Genomic DNA, 21,979 nt, shown 5'->3' with positions numbered 1-21,979 from the left:
CCCAGGAGAATATAAATTCCCTGTGGACAACAGTTGTTGTCCATCATTTCCATCCTTGTATTTCACCCTAATAAACATGCCATCTGATTGACAGGCCAGCTTTGAACTTCTTGCTCAGGTCTAGACCTCCCAGCACTTCCTAGATACCTCAAACCATGCCATTGCTCATGAACCATAACCCTTCACTTTCCAACTCTTCTTCTTGTATTGTCTTCTCTTATTAGAATATAAGCTTCTTGAGGGTAGGGATGATCTTGCATGTTTCTATTTGTGTCCCCAGCACTTAGCAAAGTTCCTGATACATAGTAAGTATTTAATAAATGCTTGATCTATTTATTCATATATCTATAGACAGGTAGTTGTTCAGTGCATAGACCATGGGGTCTGGCCTCAGGAAGACCCAAGTTCAAATCCAACCTCAGATATTTAATAACTGCGTGACCCTGGGCAAATCACTTAACCTATGTTTGCTTCAGTTTCCTCACCTATAGAATGTATGTCCCAGGGTTGTTGTTTGGATCAAATGAGGTAGTATTTGTAGACTACTTAGTATAGTTCCTGACAGTTCTAAGTGATGAATAGATGCTTATTTCCTTCCTTTCTTCCTAGTAGGCACTTAACATACTGGATTGTTTTTTCAAAGATAATGATTATTTTCTACATCATTTTGAACTTACAAAGATCTTGTCAATGCTTTAATTTTGACTCCAGACAGGAAGGACTGAAGAAGAAAGCATTAGTGAGGAGAGGTTGGCTCTAAGTTTATCTCACTGATTGGCTATGGGACTCTCACCAAGTACATACATTCTCTCCTAAACTGACACTAAATGCATGAGAAAGTCCTTCAGAAGCAACACTACTCACCTCATCATCATTAGATAATTCTTGGTTTCTTCTCCCTTTAAAAGAACAGACTCAGGGTTTGTTCCAAAGCAACCCAAGAAGGAAGTTCATGTTCTGCACTTAATTTTTTAAGGTCTGCTCAGCTTATTGCTTGCCCTGTAACTCTACTAGGAATCATTGCTAACTCCATTATTTTGGCTTCCCTTAAGCCCTGTCACATCCTTAAGCTTGCATTTTGCCTAACAAAGTAAAACCACCCCCAAAGAAATGCACTGGAACAGACAGCTTTGCCTTAGCTGGTAATAAAATTTCTTCCTGGCTTGAACACCAAAGCATACCCGCTACTCCTCAGACTCAGTCTCAGACAAACTTGACTGAAGTCCTTGTTCAGTCCTGTTCAATATAATGAGACCTGTTCTTCCTGATGCCATAATCACTACACAGATCATCTGATTCTGAGATGTCCTTTCTCCTGTCCAATCTTCCCAGGTTTCTAGACCCATTTTGCTGAGTTATAACATGGTTTGTCTAAATTGCATACAATTTTGGTTTTAAAAATTAGCCCCCAAATAGTCACTAAAATGTTCAAACTGAAAAAGCTCAGGACTCACTCAAGTGAGGTAGGGTAGCACAGCTTGCCTTTCTTTTCACTCACCCTCGCAGAAAGAAGCAGCACTCTTCCTGGTCTCTAGGGATAGAGTATGTATGCTCCGTGAGGGTTTATAGAATATGTGTTGGAGTCTAGGGGTGTATGGTCATTGCTATGAATAAAAATCTGAAAATAGAATGGGAACTAATACCACTAAAATAAAGGTAAATTTGAGTGTAGAATCCTAAAAGGTTTAAGAATGCAGAGAGAGGGGGTGCTAGAATTGTTGGGAGTCTCCAGTATCCAGTGAGACTTCAAGACAAGAGCTTTTCTGAAGCACTATGCCAATCCACATAGAGTTATCTTGACTTTTTTGTGGATTGTGATGGTAATAAACCCTAAACAGCTTTGATATCTGAGACTGCAAGTTCTGAATCTCTGTAGCCTCTGGAGGAAATAGAGAATGTCATTTGGAGAGTGCTTGAGATGACGGAGGGGAAAAATAATTTTTTGAAAAGACCTAAATGGGGCTCATTTGCCTAGACAATGGCAATGGACATCATTTTGATGCTTTCTTGGATTGTGGCTGGAATAAAGAGGCAATTTACCTTGTCCTTTCCTTTTTCTGGATAGGTCTGAGTTGGCCTAGATGGCCATTGACTCCCTTCTGACTCTAAGGCCCTTTGATTTTGATCATAAGTACCTGCTGCCTTTGCTCTCCATCTCATTTCATGGATCCAAGCCATGTCTCCACAATTATTGCAAATTCCTGGAGGGAGGGACTTTTTCCTATACTTTTTTCATATTTCCCATAGCAGCTAGCACAATGCTACAGGTATAAAAGACTTACTGACCTGAACTAAAGGCCTCTCAGAATAATATTTTAATATTTCAGAGATACATGGTTTTATTGGTTTAAGCATTCTTTCCACAGACTCAAAGGATAACGCCACCACAATCTGACAAATCTAAGGCAAGACTCATTGGTGCACAAAGAATTCATAACCTTGAGGTCAACCTGGTGATGAGACTGTTAGAACTTAGGTTTAGGGGCAGCTAGGCGGCACAGTGAGTAGAGCACTGGCCCTGGAGTCAGGAGGACCTGAGTTCAAATACAGCCTCAGACACTTAACACACATACAAAAAAAAACTAGCTGTGTGACCTTGGGCAAGTCACTTAACCCCAATTGTCCTCCAAAAAAAAATAAAAATTAAGAACTTAGGTTTATCTTTGGGTAGAAGACATATAGCCTATCTCTGGGCCTATTAAAAACATCTCCCGCTTGGTAGTCCTCTCCACAACAGACCTGAGACCTGGACTTCCACAGGGGGTCTTCTAGAATCCAGGCACCAGTCCCTAAGGAAGTTAATCCCCTCATCTTTGAAACTCCCATGCATTTGATTGATAACTGAGTATGTGTAAATGCATGGACATAGCTTATTCTGTATCTTGCTGGTTCTAGACATGAGGCCATGCTTCAGCTTTATTCCCATTTATTATATCCCATCCAGACATTCATCCAGGCCATCTCACCATCTGCCTCTAAAAGCTACCATTACTCTCCCCCACATCCTGCTTTCCACCTCCCCAGAACCAGACATCCCTCTTTAAACTCTTTTCTGACTGTCCTCTTTCCCTATTAGGATATAAACTAAGAGCAAGAATTGTCTCTTTTTAAATATTTGTTCCTTTGGCACTTAGAACAGTGCCTGACACATAGTAAGTATTCAATAGATGCCTTTTTCATTCATTCTTTAAGAACTCATGGTCACCTCTATACCTCAGTGAGTCATCAAAGGAGGACTCGATCAAAGTATTATTTTTTTTAGCATTTTCAAAGCACTTTCACTTTTATTTTAGCCCTACAGCACACTCATGAAGTCAAACAGGTAACTGTTATCACTTTTTTTGCTTCTTTTTGGAGAGGGAAGGCAGGGCAACTGGGGTTGATTTGCCCAAGATCACACGGCTAGTAAGTGTTAAGTGTCTGAGGCCAGATTTGAACTCAGGTCCTCCTGACTCCAGGGCTGGTGCTGTATTTACTGTGCCACCTCTGTTTGCCTTAACCCACCGTTTACTAGCCATCCCTGTTATCTCTATTTTAATAAGGAAACTGAATCTCAAAAAAGTTCAATGATTTGCCAACCATCCCATAGTGGGTCAGTGGCAAACTCAAGGGCAGGGACTAGAGCTATCCAATTCACAATAAATGCAATTGTGTGCTCTTTCTCTAATTACTATTCTTTTTTTCTAGCCTCTGATTGATTCTGATCTTTGCTCTAACAAGTCAATGGCCTGACTTTACACAGACAACTAAATCAGGGTTGATTCCCACATCAATAATGAGTCTTCTTGTCTGTTAGCTAGAACACAATCAATTTCATTTTGTATGATGTTGTTTGATGCTCTCCAAACAAATCTACTGATTTGTTTCTTGAAGAAAAGATTCATGATGTAAATGCTGAGGGGTTCATGTATATATCTTTGGTCTCTGTCATTTTTTCTTCCCAATTTATGGTTTCAAATGTATTTCTCACTATTCTCACCTATTCCCATCTTTGCATTGAAGCCACAGAGTATCAAGGTGCTGGTGCATGAGCTGCAAATATTTTTACAATGGTCTTTTTGCAAATACTTATCGTGAGCAATGGAACATGAGGTGACTGAATCTGACATGAAATACTGTTTCTTGTTAATAGGTTCATAGATTTAGAAGGGGCAGGGAGTTCTGATAAATCCAACTCTGCCAACTCCTTTGCTTCTCCAAGGAACATCTATGAAGCATCTTTCCATTCAACCATGATGTCTTTCTATCTTTACTTTTAGTGATAATGTCAGACCAGGAGCTCTAGCAAAATTTGAAAAGGGAAAAAACATTAATAACTGGGGGAGGAGCGAGATCTGAGAAGGTTCCTTGGTGTAGGTAGTCCATATACTGACTTTTGAAGGACAAATGAAGAATCTGAAAGGCAGACATGAGAACAGAGTATATTCCAGTCATGAGAGAAGGCTTATATAAATGAAAAGAAGTAGGAGAGATAGTATATTGAGGTCAGGGAAAAGGAAGTACTCAGGTTTGGCTAAAATGTTGTTATTGGGGACAGCTAGGTGGCTCAGTGACTAGAGCACCAGCCTTGGAGTCAGAAGGGCCCGAGTTTAAATCCAGCCTCAGACACTTGACATACTTACTAGCTGTGTGACCTTTGACAAGTCACTTAACCCCAATTGCCTTGCCTTCCCCCCCTCAAAAAAAACAGATAAAAAATACATTTCTTCCTTGATAAAGTGAGGATAATTATGCCTGTAGCACTAACCTCAGGGGCATTTTAATGATTTAATTAGATAACCATCTATACATTTTTGAAATCTTACATTACTATATAAGGTGTCCCAAAATATCTTTCTTAGTGCAGTTCGAAGTTTTAATTGCCTGAAACTGAACCAAGACTTTTGGGACATCCAATATAAGTGTCATTTATCTATAAATTGGGAGGAGTGGGAATTAAATAAATAAAGATCCTTCTCTCTGTGCCATGTCAGACTCTTCCTCACTCTATGGACCATAGCATGCTAATCCATGGGATTTTTTTGGCAAAGTATACTGGAGTAGTTTGCCATTTCCCTCTCCAGTGGGTTAAGGCAAACAGAAGTTAGGTGACTTGCCCAGGGTTACATAGCTAATGACTATCTGAGGCCAAATTTGAACTCAGGTCTTCCTGACTCCAGGCCCACTACACTATCCAGTGAACCACCTAGCTGCCAGTTGAAATATAGAGTTGTATAAAACAAGACTAGAAAAGTAGGGTGGATCCAGATTGTAGGAAACCTTAAATCTTAGGAGTTTGTACTTTATCCTAGAGACCATAGTGAGTGACTAATGATTTTTGAGAAAGGGAATGATATGGTCAGACTTATGCCTTAGGAAAATTATTTTATCATCTGTGTGAAGGATGAAGTAGACAAGAGAAAGGTTGGAGACAAGAAGACCCATTAGTGTATTACAATAGTTCAATTCTAAGTGTATATGTGTCTATTACTAAGGCAAGAGAGGCCACTCAGTACAGTGGCAAGAACTGATATAGGATTCATATAGAACTTTGATGTTATCCATATATGTGTCTCCCTGGGCCTCAGTTTCCTCATCTGTAAAATGAGAGGTTTGGACTAATTAGCCTCTTAGCTCCTTTCCAGATCTATGATACTATGAACTTGTTTTGTGACCTTGGGTAAGTCACTTCATCTCAATGGGTCTCACTTGGACTCAGTAAGAACTGACTTCAGACCCCACTTTAGACACTTGCTAGTCACTCAACCAATCATCTCATTTCCTCTTTGATAAAGTGAGGATAATTATGCCTGTAGCACTAACCTCAGAGGCATTTTGATGATTTAATGAGATAACAATCTATACATTTTTCAAATCTTACATCACTATACAAGGTGTCCCAAAATGTCTTTCTTAGTGCAGTTTGAAGTTTTAAATGCCTAAAACTGAACCAAGACTTTTGGGACATCCTATAGAAATGTCATTTATCCACAAATTGGGAGGGGTGGGAATTAAATGACATATAAAGACCCTTCTCTCTCTAGTTTCTCTAACTTCTCCAAGATCACTTAGAGGGGTGTGCTGGAACCAGCCTGAACCAGTTCAAAAGAACCAACTGTTAAATTTTCACTCTGAGCATTTATACCTCAAAAATCAGCAAACACTATAAACCAGGGCTTGATTTATTGTTTTGTTGATTGTTTCAATTTCAAAAAGCTGAGAGAAAAAGTTGAAAAAGGAAGATAAAACTTAGAAGTATTCCTTGCACACATATATTTTTTTTCTTTGACGAGGGTCACTTGTTAAACATTTTCCAGCATCCCACTGGTCAGCAGAGCCAAGATTCAAACATGGATCCTCTTACTCCGAGGCTTATTCTCTTTCCACTATACCACACTACCTCTTATCCATTTTTAGCATCCTCTACAAATAGTATGATGTTGAGTATATCATAAGTGATTAATACTGTTAAAGAAATGTTTGTTGATGGTGATGGAATTACAGGATTTTAGAACTAGGGAAGACTTTAGAGTTTATCTGCTCACAGAACCATGACCCCTTAGCATCTCATCACTGAAAGGCCATAGTAAGATCTCAGATCTAGAGCTGGAAGAGAGGTCAGAGTTCATCTAATCCAACCATATGTAATCTAGCCCTTCCCTTTTACAGATGAAGAAAATGTGGCCTTGGTGTTCAGTCATTTCACTTGTGTATGACTTTTTGGTACCCCATTTGGGGTTTTTTTGGCAGAGATAATTGGAGTGGTTTGCTGTTTCCTTCTGCAGCCCACTTTACAGATCAGGCAACTGCAGCAAACAGGATTAAGTGACTTGCCCAGCACACAGCTAGTAAGTGTCTGAGGCCAAATTTGAACTCAAGTCTTCCTGACTCCAGGCCTGGCATTCTGTGCACTGTGACACCACTTAGCTGCCCAAAAACTGATCTCTAGAAGTTCAATGACTTGCTCAAAGTCATTCAGCTAATGGATGGCATTGAACTTGAACCTTCAAATCCTAAGGCCAGTGCCCTTTAAGTTAGAATACTGTTGTTATACTATGTAACAAGAAGAATGATTCATTGCAGCCCTCACCCCTATGTGTGAGCCACTAGGTGGCGCCATAGTGCATAGAGTGCCTGGCCTGGAGTTAGGAAGACATTTCCCTGACTTCAAATCCTGCCTCAGACACTTGTACTAGCTGTGTCTAGCAAATGGCTAGCAAGTCACTTCATCCTGTTTGCCTCAGTCTCCTCATCTGTAAAATGAGCTGGAGAAGGAAGTGACACATCACTCCATTATCTCTGCCAAGAAAACCCCAAACGGGATCACAAAAAGTCAAACATAACCAAACCATTATGCACAATACAAGTACAATTGGACTCAGAGACACCAAGAGGATCCAAGGCAAGAAAAACTTCCTCATCAATAGCCCATCTGAATGTGTGTGTAGGGGGATCAATAGAAGTCTTTAAATGAAGTCCAGCTCTATCTACCCTCCATTCCCACTGCCCATCTCCTTCCAAATGAAGCACCATTCACAGAATTATTTTAAGGGGTTGGAAGCAACTTTATAGATAAATTAATTTAACTCCTTTTTTTTACCAATAAGCTTAAAATACCTAGACCCTAAATCCATGCCCAAAACAAATCACTGGATAAAGGCAGCTTTTTTATATTCATGGGAGATAGAAGCTCCATTTAAGTGAAATTGACTCAGCAAATTGGGCATCACATGTGGCTCCCACGATATGAGTGATGCCATTTGTTTACAGTGACTGCACAAAGGTATCACTGGATGGACTCCAGGGTTCCATTCCATGCTTTTCCAACCCAGTTTTGGACCATAGTGGGACCCATGTTTCATTATTTCCATTCAATCTATGAGCCCAACCTGAGCCTAACCATCAGGTAAATGTGAAGAATGACTCCTTAGAGAAATATACTCTTTTATTCCAGCTGTTCAAAGGTAGCAACTGTGAGTAATTAGTTGATTTGCTTCAGAGAATGAATAGAAAATACCTGATTGTCATGCATGGGTCTTACCATTTGTTATATAATTCAAGTCGCCTCTTGAAAACATCAGATGATTAAAGGTCTCATTTTATCAAAGAAGTATCCATTCTAGGTGGACCTACTTGCAAACATCATTTTGATACCTTAATTATTCATGGAAGAAAAGCAGGTATTATTTTCACCAACACCACCATTATCTCTTAGTACTTAGAACAATGGAAAGAACACTGGAGTCAAAAGACCTGAGTTCAATTTCTGACTTTGCTACTTAGGAACCAGGGTATAGCCTCTCTGACCCTTACTTCCTCCATCTGCAAAACAGGAGGAAAACATACCTAAATTCCATACCCCATCGAGTGGTTTTAAGTATCAAATGAGACAATTTATGCAAAATAGAATCATGGATTTAGAATCCCCTCATTTTATATATGAGGAAATTATGGCCCCAGAGAAGTTAAGTAATTTATCCCAGGGTAGATGAATGAATAAATGAATGGATGGGTGGATAGATGGATGAAAAGACTTTTATTAAATATTTAATATGTGCTGAGTGCTTGGGATACAAATAAAAGCAAGACAATCCTTACCCTTGCGGAGTTTTAAACTCGAATTGGGAAAGACAGTGGTCCGTAGAGGAGTGTTTAGGCAATATTGATTCAATTTCTGTTTTCAGAGACACATTTTGAGGTGGAGGGGAGGAAATTTGGAAAAGGATAAGGCAAACAAGGATAAGTAAGTGATGATATAACATGAAGGTGGCTGTCAAGTGGTCAGTCAGCATCTGTTTGAAGACTTCCAATGAGGGAACCTACCACCTTTTTTTGGACAATTCTATTAAGAATTTTTACCATCCCCAGGGGCGGCCAGGTGGCTCAGCGAGTAAGAGCACCGGCTCCAGTGTTGAGAAGACCTGGAGATCGAATCCCGGGCTCAGACACTTAGCACCCACCCAGAAACACCTGGCTGTGTAACCTTGAGCAAGTTACTTAACCCCAATTGCTTAGGGGCGGCCAGGTGGCTCAGCGAGCAAGAGCACCGGCTCCAGTGTTGGGATGACCTGGATCAAATCTGGGCTCAGATACTCAGCACCACACCCAGAAATAACTGGCCGTGTAACCTTGAGCAAGTTACTTAACCCCGACTGCTAAAAAAAAAAAAGAATTTTTACCATCCTCAAGTCTAAATTTGCCTCCTTGAAACTTCCATCCGTTGCTCCGGATTCTGTCCACTAGTGCCAGAAAGAACAAGGAGAATCCCTTCTCCACATGACAGACCTTCAACTACATGAACCCAACTGTGATGTTCACTCTGCATCTTCCCTTCTATGGGTTAAACATGTTCAGCTCAGTATCTTCAAGCACTCCTTGTATAAGATGGAGTTGAGGCTCTCCATCATCCTGATTGCCATCCTCTGGATGCCCCCTATTTTACCAGTTTCCTTCTTAAACTGGGGTCAAACTGAACACAGTACTGTATAGGTGGTCTCATCATGGATGATCTCTTTGGGCGCCATCCTCATATGGCATGATTCAAGGTCCTGCACCATCTTTCTGGTTGCCTTCCTCTCTCTCTCTCTCTCTCTCTCTCTCTCTCTCTCTCTCTCTCTCTCTCTCTCTCTCTCTCTCTGTCTCTGTCTCTCTGTCTCTCTCTCTCTGTCTCTGTCTCTCTGTCTCTCTCTCTCATCAATGTTCCTCAATGTATCCCTTCAAACTGAATGTAATACTCTAGGTATGCTCTGATCAGCATATGGAAGGATTATCATGTCCTTATTCCTGGAAGCTATGCTTTTCTTAAGGTAGTCCAAGATTTCATTAGCTTTTTTGTTTGACACATCACAGTCCCAATTCATATCAAGCTTATTGTCCACTAAAGCTCCCAGGTCTTTTTCAAATACACTGCTGTCTAAGCACTAAGCTCTTTCTATCCTGTGAGTTTATTTTTTTAAACCTAAATATGACTTCATATTTACCTCCACAAAATCTCATCTTATTAGATATAACTCAGTTGATCCTGATACTGTTATCTAATATGTTAGCTATCAATCTACCAATCAACGAGCATTTATTAAATTCCTACTGAATACCAGGCATTATGCTAGATGCTGGGATTACAAAGAAAAAAAAATGAAATAACCCTATCTTGAAAGACCTTGCATTCTAGGAATCAACATGTACATGTTATCAGTTCAGTCATTGTGTCTGAATCTTCATGACCCCATTTGAGGTTTTCTTGGCAAAGATACTAGAGTGGTTTGCCAATTCTTTCTCCAGTTAATTTTACAAATGAGGAAACTGAGGCAAACAGGGTGAAGTGACTTGACCAGGGTCATATAGCTAGTAAGTGTCTAAGGCCAGATTTGAGCTCACAGTGATAGTCTTCCTGACTCCAGGCCTGGCACTCTATCCACTACACTACTTAGCTGCCCTATATGTTATACATAGATATAAAATAAATGCAATGGGATAGGGAGAGTGAGTTACTAGCACATAGCAGATCCAGAAAAGACCTCACATAGGAGATGGTATTTGAACTGAACCCTGAAGGAAACTATGGATTCTAAGATGTAAAGTTGAATAATTATATTAAAAGCATGGGGGTAATCTGTGAAAAGCACAGAGACAGATGTTTGATGGAAAATAAAGTCAATTTGGTTGGACTCTGTAGGGCATAAATGGGAGAAATACTCTGATACTTACTATCTGTGTGACCTTGGGAAAGTCATTTAATCCGCCAGGGTTACAATTTACCAATTGGTAAGCTGAAGAGGTTGGAACAGATAGACTTAGAGGTCTCTTCCAGTTCTAGCCCAGTGATCGCTATAACCCCAATAAAGACGGAAAGGTAGGTTGGAGTTACAGTGTCAATGACTTTAGTCAGTCAATCAATCAATGCCCATTCATTAAGTGCCTGCTAGATGCCAGGTACTTGCTAAGTGTTAAGGATACAAAGAAAGGCCAAAAGAGTCTCTGGCCTCAAGGAGGTCATTATGTGATGGGGAAAGACAACATGAAAACAACTATGTCCAAAGAACTACATACAAGGTAGATCGGACGTCATCTCAGGGAGAAGGCACTAGTATTAAAGGGGACTGGGAAAGATTTCCAGCAGAAAGCAGGCTTTCAGCTGAGACTTGAAAGATGCCAGAAGGCAGAATGAGGAGGGGGAGCATTCTAGGAATTGGGGATAGCCAGTGAAAGTGCCTGGAGTCAGGAGATGGATTATCCCAAGTCACAGGATTATTGACATGTGAAGGAATATATGTAGCCTATTTGACACCTGTAGTCAACATTTTTAATAACTTCCTCTATAGGGTGAAATTATTTTCAATAATAATAATGAAAAGGATAATAACAGCCAAGAAAGAAACATAGATGATGAAAATTTTCTTGTCTTAAACTTCATATATCTAATCACGCCAGTACAATAAAAATAAGAATTAGAATATAAAAAGGAAGAAAAGCATAGATCTATACTTTTTAATTATATTAATGTATTTGGGGGGGAGGAAAAAATATATGCCTACATATTGGCTTGTTGCATAAATTAATAATAATATTATGGTTTCTATTTTTGAGCTCATGCCGGGGATACAAAGAAAAAATGAATTTGTCAGTTATTTCATCAAAATTAATCTTCTCATATTCACGTTTAATAGACAGAATAGCCAGATATCAATTTATCTTCACTCATGGTTGGTCAAAGAACACTTTTTAGTCCTTTTAATTTTGAAAATTCTCAGTCATATGAAGCAACAAAGATACAAATAAGAAGTTTTAAACATAAGCATATGTTTGACCAAAATTAATTTTTCAAATCCCATTCCATAAATGAATTTTAATAAAACTGAAATGTCTTCAAAAGGCACAATTTAGGCAACAAAAATTGCACTACTCCTGTAATGTTTAATTTTCTTGGTTCATTCTTCGGTTTTAAAGCAAACAATTAACAATTTAAAGAGGAAAAAGAAATTCCATTTAAAAGATATTCAAATTCAGTAAAATAGTTCAGGTGTGACCTAAAATTTGCATCTGATGAACAAAAATCTAACATCCCCCAGTTCCCATTCCATTTCACTCTTAAATTTTAAACACAAATTAAAACTCCACATAGAATGAAAGAATTGAAGTGACTTGAGTTCTGTTTCTTGGTCTTTACAAAAGGGTCAAGCTTTATAAATCTAAGTGGAGGAATATGAAGTACCACAGGGGATAGAAATGAGAATTCCCCCCTATGCCAACACAAGTAACTCCAATTATTATGAACAGACTCTCGAAACAAATATGTGTGGCTGAGTCCCTACAGACTGATTGGGATTAGCCAACAATTGTTTAGAGCCCGGACCAACATGAGCTTTTTTCAGGCAGGAATATTTTACCACTGACACTGTTTAGAATGTCTGGCTCATGGTAATGAGAAAAGAACCAATTTTTAGTCAGTCTTATTGTTTTTTTAAATCATCTACAGACAATATACTTGCTTATTGCCAGCCTCCCAGGCAGACCTCTTCCAGTACCCTTCCCCTGGTAAGCCAGAATGGAGGAGAGTAAAGTATTGGAATACTAGGAAAGTAGGAAGGGACAAGGTTATGGAAGGTTTTAAAAGCCAAACAATTTCATGGAGCTCTCCACTACAGTTTATTGAATAGGGGAGCAACATTATCAGCCCTATACTTTAGGAAGATCCTTTTGTAGCTGATGGACTGCAGTGCAGACAGAGTTGACACAGGGACACCAACCAATAGGCTTTTGCAATAGTCCAGGCATGAAATGATGAGTACTTGTACAAGGTGATGAGGGTGTCATAAGAGAGAAGGGGTATGTATATATGAGAGATGTTATGAAGGTAGAATAGGCAGACCTTGGCCAAGAATTAGATATTGGAGATAAGAGAGGGTGAGGAGTCAAGGATATGTAGTGTCAATGGCAACTGTAAATATGCCGGCATAGTTCTCAATCACAAAATATAAACAGACTATCCATATAGAAGATGGAAGCAAAACATTTATTCAGACACCAGAAAGCCAAATCCACACCATCCTTTAGCCTTCTCACAAGCCTAGCTGTCTGCTTGCCTGCCATTCTCTCTCTCCCACCGTCTAGCTGCTCTGGCTCCCAGCTTACTGTGGGCTCTGGTCCACTCCTTCAGCAAATTCCTCCTACCACAGGCTCCATGTGATTACATTCAGCCTATTAGGGGCCAAGGAAAATCTTTCAAATGGGGAAAGTCTTCAGATACCCTTAAGGGGTAAGGAAGATTTTCAAATTCTCATTACTATTATAGGATGATAGCTAGATTATGAGCCTGGGTGATGGGGAATATGGTAGTACTCTCAGAAGTAATAAGAAAGTTAGGAAAAGGGGAGGATTGGGGGAGGAAAGATAATAAGTTCAATTTTGGACATGTCAAGTTTTAAGATGTCAATGAGTGTGTAGTACAAGATGTCTAATAGGCAGTTAGAGATGTGAGAGTAGAGGTCAGGAGAGAGGTTAGGGCTAAATAAACAGATGTGAGAATTTTCTTCATAGAAATGATCACTGAGTCCATGGGAGCTAATGAGATCATAAAACAAAAGTATAGAGAAATATAAGGATAGTACCACAGAGTTTGCCAAAGTTAACAGGCAAGAATTACATGATGGTCCAACAAAGGACATTGAAAAGGAACAGTGAGACAGATAGTCTGAGAACCAGGAAAGAGCAGTGTCACCAAAACATTAGAGAGAGGAGAGTAGCAAGGAGAAGAAAGAAATCAAGTGTCAAAGCCTGAAGAGAGGTCAAGAAGGATGAGAAATTGGAAACTGCCATTAGAGTTGTCAGTTAGGAAAAATCATTGGTTCCCCAACTGATAAATGGTGAAAGGATATGAATAGAGAGTTTTCAAAGGAAGAAATCCAAGCTATAAATAACCATATGAAAATTATCCTAAATCACTAATAATTAGAGAAATTAAACTCCCCAGCTGAGTCAAGTAAAAGAAGGCAAAATATAATACTTAGAGTCTGATTTGATGGTTAGCATTACCAAGCAATAGTGATGGGAGACACATATCCCTGCTTGCAGACTTTCAAAAGTGGAGACAGGGCAAAGATGGCACCAGCCTTGGCAGGACCCACCCACCACTTTGAGGAACTCAGTTGTGCCAGCCTCAGCCATTTGTAAGCATCAACTCTAATCAAAGTGGAGCTTCAAGGACCAATAAGCAGCACATGATCCTCAGAGCACCTTCAAGAGATAAGAAAGTTGTCACCATGGGCATAATGTTTTCCCTATTGCCAGAGAAGCCCCACGAGTAGCCTCCCCTGTCCCGAGGGAGCAGGACAGGAGCAAGTAGACCAAACTAACTGCAGAAAATACAAAAGGGGCCTTCTGAATTTGAAGCATGACACATGCCTCCTGTGAATTTATATCACATCTCCCTTAATCCTGTACTTAACTAAAAGACAGGGGGTTTGTGACCAGATTCTTTATGTTCTGTGACCCAGACCTTGGCTGAGTAGGTTATAGCTGGGGAGGAAATGGACACCAAGCCAAATGGATGGATACCAAGCTTTGGATGGATTGGGATTGAGATTAAATAGAATGTATAGCCTATGTTATTTATGAGTAATTCTGCTTTTACTTTCCTTTAATCTCATTATACGACTTACTCAGATAATGACCCTTTGCTCTGAAGGGGAAGAGTATAAACAGGGGGTTGGGGCATATTCCAAGGGAATGACTGGCATATATACATTAAGATAACTTAAAATTTGCAGAGATATAGCTTAAGAGACAAGGAAAACCAGTGGGCAACATATACCCGGCTCCTGCTCACAGAACAAGCAGCCAGTTGTACACTCCCAAGGTGTCACCTAGTGGTGACATGAGTACCAGAGTACAAGGAGACTAGGGTTTATTCAGTAGGAAATAAAAACTGTTATGGTTTTGTTTCTGTGCGTGATTAGAATGTCTGCCTTGGGAGGGGGAAAGGGACTGTAAAGTTTCTGCAGTTTAATGGGTAAATGAATGTGTCTGGCACATTAAAGTGTTTGCAACACTGCAACTTTGGGTGAATGAATGGAACTAAACAGCCCTGCAATATCTCTCTTCTCTTCCAACTCCTCCCACCCCAACGCAAATAGTGACACTTTCCACATAGAAGGTGGCTGTTACATGTACATTGACCAGAGAAACCATTTTGTGGTAGAATTCATTCTTTTATAGAGACCTTCCTGTTGTTAAATGGATGAAATGCTGTTTTCGAAGGCTTATTTTCAGGGATGCAGAAATAATTTTATTGCATAGAAAAGTCACTTGAATATATATATGTATATATATATATGTGTATATATATATATATATGTTTCTTTGTCTTTCATCTCTCCCCCAAAAATGCAAGCTTCCTTCTGAAGATGGGAACTATATCATCAGCTTCCCTTCTACAGTGAATGTTGAATAAATATGGTTATTGGCCAGTATCTAGCAAAGTTTCCTTTCATGTCCATGCTTTACTACAGAGAAAACAGACATGAGATCATAGTATTGGAGTTAGTAGGACCTCTAGAGGCCATCTAGCTCAATTTCTTCATTTTAGAGATTAAGTGGTTTGCCCAAGGTCACAGAGGTATAAAGTGTCAGAGAATGGATTAGAACTCACTTCCTCCAACTTCAAATCTGAAGCTTTTTCTATTGAACCTTCATGACTTGGTTGTGTGATTTTTTTTGTTGTCAGTTTTTTTGTTTGTTCATTTGGCCTATTGTAGTAACATGTTGTTCAATCTTCTCTCAGTTAACCAATACCATCAGGAACAAAAAGTTTTTAATTTTTTAAACTTTCCAAATAACTGAAGCTTCACTTTTAAATGTCGATACTTTTCTTTAACTTTAACCATGTTAAATAGAAATATTTAAAATCCAAAATTTCCTGTTCTTGATTGACCAATGAAATTATGAAGGACCTATTGTGATGTCACAGTACTCATGTGTATCCATCTAGTCCTCAGGGGACAAGAGGCCATGGTAAGCTCTAACAAGGATGAAGAGCCTTTGAGAAATTTGTAATATTGGAGAAGGGATTACACAGGAAGGGCAGAGATGAACAAGTCATTATAATACAAAGTAGAAAATTCACGGTTTGTGAGCACACAGAAAGGGGAGCAGTCATAACTAGAAGCCAGCATCGGTTCATCAAGAATAAGTCACACCAAACTATTTTTCCCTTTTTGACATGATAATTGTCATTCTGTATTTGACAATAATTTGACATGACTAGTAGATAAAGTAAATGTCATATGTATTGCATACCCAGATTTCAGCAAAGTATCTGACAATGTCATTTGTGATTTTTCTGGTGCACACAGTTGTTAGACAAGGCTGGGTAATAGATGTAGAGGTGTGTTGGAGCCTGTTAAGACCAACTCTCAAGAAAGCATTGTTAAATTTTTAGTGTGGATATTTATATTTTGTTGTTCAATCATTTTTCAGTCATGTCTGACTCTTTGTGACCCCATTTGGAGTTTTCTTGGCAAAGATACTGGAGGTGTTTGCCATTTCCTTTTCCAGCTCATTTGACACATGAGGAAACTGAGGCAAATAGGCCTAACAGTGACTTGCCCAGGGTCACACACCTAATAAGTGTCTGAGACCGGATTTGAACTCACAAAGATGAGTCTTCTTGACTTCAGGCCTGCTGCTCTAATCTATTGTTTTATTGATTATTTATTGTTTTATTGATAACCTTAAGAAAGTGATGGTCAGGAGTGGCTAGGTGGTGCACTGTCCCTGGAGCCAGGAGGAACTGAGTTCAAATTCAGCCTCAGACACTTAACATTTACTGGCCGTGTGACCTTGGGCAAGTCACTTAACCCCAACCACCCTGATCTCCCCCCTCCAAAAAAAAGTGATGGTGAAAATGTTAATTTATATTAATGGTATTAAATATAAAATAATGAATAAAATGTCAACAATGCAGATAAAATGCATTGTATATACATTTATTTTTTCAAATAGCCAGTTGTTAAACATTTAGCAACATGCTTCTGCTTAGATGTATCCAGAACTGGTTAAATGAACATTGTCATCCTGGGGAGAAGGCTTCAGTGCAAGTAAAGCATTAACCTAAATCCTTAAACCTGTTCTGTTCAATCCTTTGAACATTATTTGAATGAAGGCATAAAAGGCTTATCCAGGCCGCCCGGTGGTGCAGGAGGATAGAATGCTGGGCATGGAGTCAGAAAAACCTGAGTTCAAATCAGCCTCAGACACTCACTAGTCTTATGACCCTGGGCATGTTGCTTGCCTGCATTCTGCCTCAGTCTCTTCATCTATGAAATGGGGATAATAATAGCATCTACTTCACAGGGCTATTGTGAGGCTCAGATGACATAACATACAAAACATACAAGTGCTTGGCAAACTTCAAGGCATTTAAAAATACTAGCTGTATTATTATTAATATCCTAGATAACACAAAACTAGGAAGGAGGGTTAACACATTGGTTGAAAGAATCAGAACCTAACACATCCTAAAAGATCCCAACAGGTTAGAACATTGGAACAAATCTAATAAAATGAAATGGAATAAGGTTACACACAAAATCTCACAACTGAGTTCAAAAAATAGGATGATGGGTTATAGGAGAGGTATAGTTCAATAAAATCCTAAGATGTTTAGTGGTCTGCAGATTCAATATGAGTTAATAATACATCATAGAAGGGGGAAGGAGCACAGAACCTGCAATATTACCCTGTACAAATCTCCACAATGAGACTCATTTCTTATTGAAAAGTTTCCCCTCATCAGACCGCATATGAAATATTGTGTCCAGTGAAAATGCTCAGGATTACCTTGGGAGAGGATCAACAAGGAGGCCAGGGTCCCTGGATCCCAGAGGACATAGTAGGGAATAAGGTAAGGAAATGCAAGAAGAGTCCAGATTATGAAGGGCTTTAAAAACCAAACGGAAGATTTTATATTTAATCCTGGAGATGAGGAGCCAGTAGAGTTTATTGGATGGGGGAGGGGAGTGGAATGGTTAAACGTGTACTGTAGGAAAATCTATTCAATAGCATCATATATTTTTTAAAAGATATTGACAACTCAGATAGAACACATTCACAGGAAAATTCACAATTAAAGAGATTTGCAATCCTTTCATACAAGGCCCAGTTGAAGGAACTGGGGATATTTAAGCTAGAGAACAGAAGACATAAATTAGAACATGATAGCTACCTTCAAAGATTTGGAAGACTGTCATATGGAAAAGGGACTGGATTTCTCTACTTGGACCCAGAGGACATGACTAAGACCAAAGTGTGGAAAGAAAAATATCTGAATTAGAGCTGTACAAAAGGGGAATGAGCTACCTTAGGAGACAGCAAAGACCTGGTCCCTGAAAGTCTTCAACAAGAGTTGAATGACCACTCATTAGGGACCTTGCAGAAAGAATTTCTGCTCAATTGTGGGTTGAACCAGAAGATCTCTAAAGTGCTTTTCAACCCTCTAATTCTATGTCCTATATCTCCCAAAGGTGAAGTTGCCTGCCTTGTAAAGGGTGTGCTGGAGCTAGCTTGAACATAGTCACAGGAGTCGATAGTTAAATTTTCCATGTGGGCATTTACACAATGGAAATCAGCAAACACTTCAAATCAAAGGTTAATTTTTGTTATTGTTGTTGTTGCTGATTTCTAGACTTATGAAACTGATGGAGAAAATGTTAATAATGAAGATTAAAGTGTGTCATGGGTGCTTTTTTTGGAGTTCCGGTTGTTAAATGTTTATCAGAACACCCCTCCCCTGCTTGTAAGCCTGTTACAGGAACATAAGATAAGAGATCAAGAGCTGAGCAGAACATTAGTCCAACTCCTTCATTTTACAGATGAGGAAGCTGAAGTCCAGAGAAATTAAATAACACAAGGTCGCACAATTAGTGAGTTTCTGAGCTTTCTCTACCTAGGTCTCTGGTGTTGTATTTTAGTGCCTCACTGATCACCTGCTGCTGAAATTCCTTCAAGCTGGCTTTCCAGACTGTTTGAAGCTTCATAAATTGACCAAAGCTTGGAATCTCTTTGAATCTTGGCTACTAGTAGTAATGTTCTACTCTGTCCTCTGCCTCTGAGGCTGATCTTCTGAGTTGTGATTTTTTTCTGTTTCACTTTTCTATGTGCTTGATTCTAGATAAAAAGAACCCCATGCCTGTGCAGCCTTGCTTAGACTATCAGCCTTAGCCTTGATCTTCAAGGTCTTTCTAGAAATCCCTTCCCCCCCCCTCCAGCCTGGTGTGTCTCATTGATAACTGACTTCACAATTCCCTTTCTCTTTCCCTTGGAAAGAGTACAACCAACTCAGACTGACATCTAGACCAAAACAGAATTTAAGGTTTTTAAGGTGCTCTATATGTACATCTTTGTCAACTGTGAAAAGGCAGAGGTTTCAACTTTTTGTGTTTGTAAAGTTTAGGGGTGTGCTGACATATGGTAAGTGCTTAATAAATGTTTGTTGATTCATTGATTGATTGATCAATTGGGGGTATGATTGAAAAAGGATTTATACATCTAGATTACATTAGGAGATGAGGAATACACTATAATTCCTTTCCCCAAATCCAAGAGGTCTTGATGGCAACATAGGACAGATCATATCCACTAGAAAACTTTAGGGAAATGAGCATATGACCAGGTCTTGCTTCACACATTTGAAGTGGACTCTTTTTGGGGGTGATGATAAATGCAAGAGGTTCTGACTCCAAGACAGGATCAAAGTGGCTCTTAGGAGGTAGCACAGTATAGACCAATGGTATCAAACTCAAGTAGAAACAGATCTTGGGATTTGCACATTGACTTTAAAAAACACAAATTAACATCATCTACATTATTTATTGTATTTTTTTATTTCATTAAACATTTCCTAATTACATTTTAATCTGGTTGCTACCACACTCAGAAGTGTTGGGGACTACATACAGTCATTCCAAGTTTGACATCTCTGGTGTAGACTGAAGGTAGTTGCCTGATCTTAAAGTAGGGCAGATTGGATTTGAATCCTGCCTCAAACACTTTTAGTTTCCCTTGTGATCACTGGAATAATCATCTCTGTATTATTTACCTTAAGGTTATTGGAATTCTCCAATGAGATAAAATGAAAAAGCACTACATAAATTTTGGATTTTATTATTGTTCTTATTTTTTTTAATACAAACTTTGGAGTAAGGGTTAGAAGAAACTTAGGTTAAAATTTGCCTTCAAAACTCATTCACTAGCTGGATAACTGTGGGCAAGTCTGAACTTCAGTTTCCTCATCTTTAAAATGGAGAAAATAATATCTCTAGTGTTTCCCTCATTGATTTCCTGGGAGAATCAGAAGACATAATATTCATAAATCTATTTGTCAGTTATTCGTATTAACCTCCTGAAGTTTCCCTTTCCTTTCAAGTAAACCTGAGGAGAGAGGAGGGAGGAAGTGTCAGGATAAGGAATATCTTTCCCAGAGATGAATTTTTTAAAAAATTTTCTTAGCAATGATAATTTCTTCTCCATTTCTGCTTTTTCAAAAACTACTTTATATTACATTTTAACTCATATTCCTACCATAGTATTTGGGTTCACTTAACTGGCAATCAGAATCTAAATTCTCTGTATCTGTGTCTGTCTCAATCTTTATGTCTGTCTCTCAATTATTACAGAAATACACATATTAACTGTTATCAGGCTAATATTCATAATTACCATGTGGATCATTGTTTAATTCCATTACATTATTCAGGGCATAAGCCAGTATTTAATTTGATATTAATAGCATTGTTCCATTAAGGGGGTCACATTCCTTATACTTGCCTTTTGATTAAGGTAGCATTGGACCCAGACTCCCAAATTGTTCCTGTCTGATTGTGGATCCTCTGATCTAGGCAGATAAGGAGTCTGTCTCCTCACTGGACCTCCCTCCCCCATTAAGACTCCTTTTACTACATTAGTTAGGACCAGTAAAGCATTTTAGAACCGTATAGTATGAGAAATACTGCATTAGAAATCCAGAGGAATACCTTCTAGGTTCAGTTCTGATATTAGATAGCTATGAGTCCTCAGGTGACTCATTTAACCCCTATGGGTCCAGTTTCTTCACCTATAAAATAGGACTATCCTTAGAACTCATATTCCGTAATAATAATAATAACTCACATTTATATAGCACCTACTATGTGCTATATGTTAGACACTTTACATGTATCATCTCATTTGATCCTTGCAAACAACTCTGGGAAGTAGTTGCTATTCTCCCCATTTTACAGTTGAGGAAACTAAAGCAAACAGATGTTAAGTGATTCACCCAAGTTCACACAGTCAGTGCCTGAGGCTAGATTTGACCTCAGGTCTTCTTGACTCCAAGCCTAGTATTGTGTCCACTGCTCCACTTAGCTGCCAACGCAGAGTCGGTATAAAGATCAAATAAGACCATGTATGTAAAGTGTTAAGAAAATTCTAAAGTGCTAAATAAATAGCCCATTATTGATTCTAAATTCAACAAAACTTTATTAATCACCTACTCTGTGCAAAGATCAGTCCCTTGACAACGATGCCTATCTCAAAACTCACTTCTCAAATTATCTCTAGCTAATGCTGATCATGTCTCTCCTCCAGGAATCTCCTCAAAATGTATGTAATTACTGCTTCCAGTGATGCTCTGTACTTTTTAAAAAGGTCTCATCTTGTTCCCAAGTTAGGCCACATCTTTCTCTATTCTAGATTATAAGCTCCATACTACATTTTCTCATTCTTGGGTTCCTTCTTGTAACACCTGTAACTAGGCAAATTGACTAGGGCTTTGCCCCAAGGAACCAAAATGTAGAGGTCCCAGATGTCAAAATAATTATTTTTAAAAACTGTACAATTCTAAACTTCATTTCATTTACATTTTGAATGCATTTCAACTCCCTAACAGCTTAGAAACAAATGAGCTTAACACTTTGTTAGCAAGAATAATTTAGCTAAATTAGAAATTTACTAGATAGCACTTCTT

This window comes from Petaurus breviceps, unplaced genomic scaffold (genome assembly GCF_028583685.1).
Source record: "Petaurus breviceps papuanus isolate PSGF00001 unplaced genomic scaffold, PetGlider_PUasm1.0 220, whole genome shotgun sequence".
In the NCBI taxonomy this organism is placed as follows: domain Eukaryota; kingdom Metazoa; phylum Chordata; class Mammalia; order Diprotodontia; family Petauridae; genus Petaurus; species Petaurus breviceps.
Note: the sequence above shows the minus strand (reverse complement) of the source record.